The sequence below is a fragment of the Bubalus bubalis genome, chromosome 6 (genome assembly GCF_019923935.1).
Source record: "Bubalus bubalis isolate 160015118507 breed Murrah chromosome 6, NDDB_SH_1, whole genome shotgun sequence".
Lineage (NCBI taxonomy): Eukaryota > Metazoa > Chordata > Mammalia > Artiodactyla > Bovidae > Bubalus > Bubalus bubalis.
In genome coordinates, this window is record NC_059162.1 from 84,791,222 (window position 1) to 84,795,560 (window position 4,339).

Genomic DNA, 4,339 nt, shown 5'->3' on the forward strand with positions numbered 1-4,339 from the left:
AATCCATGGGGTCGCAAACAGTCGGGCAGGACTGAGCATGCACACACATTACTTCAGCCTTTCAGGGATTTAGACCTCAGCACTGTGCCTTGCATGCCAGAAAAGTGGTTTCAAAGTATCATTCCTGGGCCAGCAGCAACAGCATCACCTTGGTCATATGTTAGAAATACAAATTTTACAGCCCTACCCTAGAAATGCTGATTCAGAAACTCTGGGGATGGGGAGGTCATGTCCAGCAATCTGAGTTTCAACAACCTTCCAGGTGATTTTTACAATGCTGATATTTGAAAAGACCCACTAGAGAAAGTTCATCTAATTTCTTTAAGTCCTCATCTCTTAAATCTTGAGGTATGAATTTCGTTCTGCAAGGTGATCTTTGTGACTTATTAAGCCCTGAAGTCCATTAAGTGCACATGGACGGTTCTGAATAAACAGTGGCAGCTGAACCTAGTAGTCCCGTGTTAGAGCCTAGACTCCAAGTAACCGCAGCTTTACTTCACAGGGCCTTCTATCCACATGGGCTTTCCTGCACCTGTTTCACAAGATAGCGACACTCCTCCCCGTACAGCAGCAAACTCTCCATCACCTGGCGCATATGCTGCTCCGAGTCTCATCACACCTTGGTGAAGAAACACACGAGCCCATATGTCAACCGAGGTGTTTATATTCTTATACACAGAAAGGGGAAATATGTTTCACAATGCGTGTTTGCATACTTTGGAGCAGATTTTTTAAGAAAGAAAGAAAGGCAGGGAGAAATAGAAACTTTGGCTGAAGCTAGTTGAAGATTTGTTCCTTTGTTTTTACCACCCAGCCTTTAAAAGAGTCTCCGTGCTTGCTGGGAAGAGTCTGTGCTGAGGTGTGGGTCCCTGGATGACCCAACAAGGGTGGAGTGTGCTGGTTGAGACAATCAGGGGAAGAGTCAATGGGTTAGAGGTTAAGAACTCTCAGAATCCAGGCAGGGAAAGCAAAACTAAGAGATACAAACCCCACAAGCTAAAGGTCAGGAGATGGGAGCTGGAAGGATATAGGAGATATGTCATCAAGAATTTTGGAATTTGCTGGAGCATGCTTTACTTGATTTTTATGTAGACAATGGAGATGGATTGGTGTCAGGAACAATGAAGAAATGTTCATTTAGTGAACTAATTGTGATGCAATAATGTAATCATAACAGTGATAGTAGTGATATTATGTGATATAATAAACTGATGTGATTTTTATTTCTTTTTTATTTTTAATTGAAGCACAATTGCTTTACATGTTGTGTTGGTTTCTGCTGTATAATAACTTGAATCGGCTGTAAATATACATATATCCCCTCCCTCTTGAGCCTCTCTCCTACCCCTCCCTCTTCCTTTTCTTGTGTGCATATATTTAATCTTGTGACATTTTCCCATCCATGCTCAGAAAATAAGAAGTAAATATTGCTGCATAAGTGGGCTGTGACTGGAAAAAAACAATAATGATAATAATAAAATTATTATTTTTATTTAAAAAAAACCAGCTTAGGTGTAACAGACAGAAGTTTGAGAGAAGATGAGGCCAGGAAGAATTCACCCCAACCCCCCTCCCATAAGAGACTTCCCTGGTGGCTCAGGTGGTAAAGCATCTGCCTATAATGCAGGAGACCCGGGTTCGATCCCTGGGTCAGGAAGATCCCCTGGAGAAGGAAATGACAACCCACTCCAGTATTCTTGCCTGGAAAATCCCATGGACATAGTCCACAGGGTCTCAAAGAGTTGGACATGACCGAGAGACTTCACTTTGCTTTGCTTTTTCTCCTACCATATCCTCTGCATCTTAAGTTGCTTCAGTCATATCTGATGCTTTGTGACTTTATGGACTGTAGCTAACCAGCCTCCATGGTCTGTCCAGACTTCCCTGATGGCTTAGATGGTAAAGAATCTGCCTGCAATGTGGGAGACCAAGGTTCAATCCCTGGGTCAGGAAGATCCCCTGGAGAAGGGAATGGCAACCCACTCCAGTATTCTTGCCTGGGAAACCTCATGAACACAGGAACCTGGTGGGCTGCAGTCCATGGGGCCGCAAAGAGTCAGACACCACTGAGCGAGTAACACTTACTTACTTACTTACTCCTCTGTCCAAGGGATTCTCCAGGCAAGGATACTGGAGTGGGTTGCCCTGTCCTCCTCCAAGGGATATTCCTGACCCAGGGATTCAACCAGAATCTCTTACATCTCCTGCATTGGCAGGCATGTTCTTTACCTTTAGTGCACCTGGGAAGCATCATATCCTAGACCCCAGGAAACAAATTCCCTAGACACATACAATTCTCCAACTATGGAAGAGAAAGCAGTTGAAGGGTGTAGAATACAAAAGTTAGTCACCATAGAAGGCTCCCTGCTCTCCTCAAGCTATGATTAGGAACAGAAACCCTAGAATTCTCAGGCAAACATAGATAGCTAAAAGTGGAAGATGCGCATGCTCATCTCCTGCCCGTAATTCTGAGAGGAGATTCACAAATGGCCCCCTCAGATCTAAATCATAGGAACCCTATGGTATAGAATTATGCCAAGTTTGGTGCTAGATTATCTAAATAATTTTTAGAAAATAAAATATTTTTAGAAAATAAATGTATTTTCTAAAAACAATGTTGTATTAGAATTTATTAAAGAGAAAAAAATGACATTTAAATAGTACCTTCAAGATGGAACAGCAAGTACTTGTGTGAAGTGGCAAACAAATTCAGCCAAGTAGCAGACAGAGAAAATGGTGTTTGGCAAACGCCTTATATGAATGTGGATAAAATATTCAATCTTTCTTCATCGAGAGAAGTATGGACATTTACTTCCGCTATCTGATAGGGTCCTGGAGAGGACTAGCAAAATAGGGTATTTAGGTTTCATGTTGCATGGGTGCTCCGAGATTCTTGGATCTGTGGTTTGATGTAATTTTTTTTCTGTGAAATTTTTGGCCTTTATTTTTTCAAATATTCTTTCTGCATCATTATCTCTTTCTTTTCATTCTGAGACTCCAATTACACATATGCTGGACTGTTTGATATTGTCACAGTTTTTGAATGCTCTGTTCTGTTTTTCTGCTTGTTTGTGTGCATTTTATTTGCTGGGTTTTCACTTTTTTCTCTTTGTGTCTTAATTTGAGTAATTTCTAATTCAAATTCATGGATTCTTTCCTTGGCTGTGTCAAATTTGGTGATGAGTCTGACAAGGGAACTCTTCATCTCCAGTGCAATCCTTATTATTTCTTCTATTGCCATTTGACTCAGGATTTCCATCTGTTTGCTGAAATTTCCTGCTAATGTTCATATTTTTCACTGAATTCTTTATGTATTAACCATAGTTAAAATCCAACACTTCAGTCCTTTCTGATTTTGATACTGTGAAATGTTTCTTTTTCTCTTGACAACGTGTTGTTTTCTCTGTGTGTTTATAATTTTTTATTGAATACCAGTCATCTCATGCAGAGTAAGAGAAACTTGAGTAAATGTTTACTTACTCAAAAAAATGGGCACACATCTTGTTAGGACAATAATTTTGGGGTTGAAAAAATCTAGTTTGTTGTTAAGTGGGGCTTGGGTTTTGTTGTTGCTATCATTGCCCTTAAGCTATCATTGGAGAAGGCAATGGCACCCCACTCCAGTACTTTTGCCTAGAAAATCCCACAGATGGAGGAGTCTGGTAGGCTGCAGTCCATGGGGTCGCTAGAGTTGGACACGACTGAGCGACTTCACTTTCACTTTTCACTTTCATGCCTTGGAGAAGGAAATGGCAACCCACTCCAGTGTTCTTGCCTGGAGAATCCCAGGGACGGGGAAGCCTGGTGGGCTGCCGTCTGTGGGGTCACACAGAGTCGGACATGACTGAAGCAACTTGGCGGCAGCAGCAGCAGCAAGCTATCATAAGCTTTCCTTTAAAAATGCCTCATGCTTAGGGTGGGAATTGTGGTGCTGGAGGGTTTTTCTCAATGTACATACTTGATCCTTATTGCTCATTTTCCTTGTGACACATGCTACATAGTGGGGATCTTTATTCATGCCCTTTCACCTTCCCCAGTGGTATACATTCGTTGCTTGCTATTTGGTGTGTGTAAAGCTGGTGGAGAAAGGGCAAAGGGGTTTCTGGTCTAGCCCGTAGATGCTTTGTGCCTGGGCCTCCCTTTCCTTTCTGCATGTGCCAGAAAGGGACTGCTCCTCAGTCTAGGTAATAGCATAAACCACATAAAGTGGATCAGAGCCAGGGTTGACCCATGATGAACAGGTAATGTGAGTGAGGAATACAGCTTTGTCACTGCAAGCCAATAAGACTTCAGGGCATTCTATTACTAAGTAATAATTTAGACTGAGATGACTAATGTA

At 41.8% G+C, this 4,339-nt stretch overlaps 1 non-coding gene across 1 annotated transcript; it reads left to right on the forward strand.

Annotated features, from left to right (window-relative positions):
- Window positions 1–1,585: 1,585 nt before the first annotated feature.
- TRNAY-AUA lies at window positions 1,586–1,658 on the forward strand. The gene has a single exon. It is a non-coding gene; the product is annotated as a tRNA-Tyr (tRNA).
- Window positions 1,659–4,339: the final 2,681 nt, after the last annotated feature.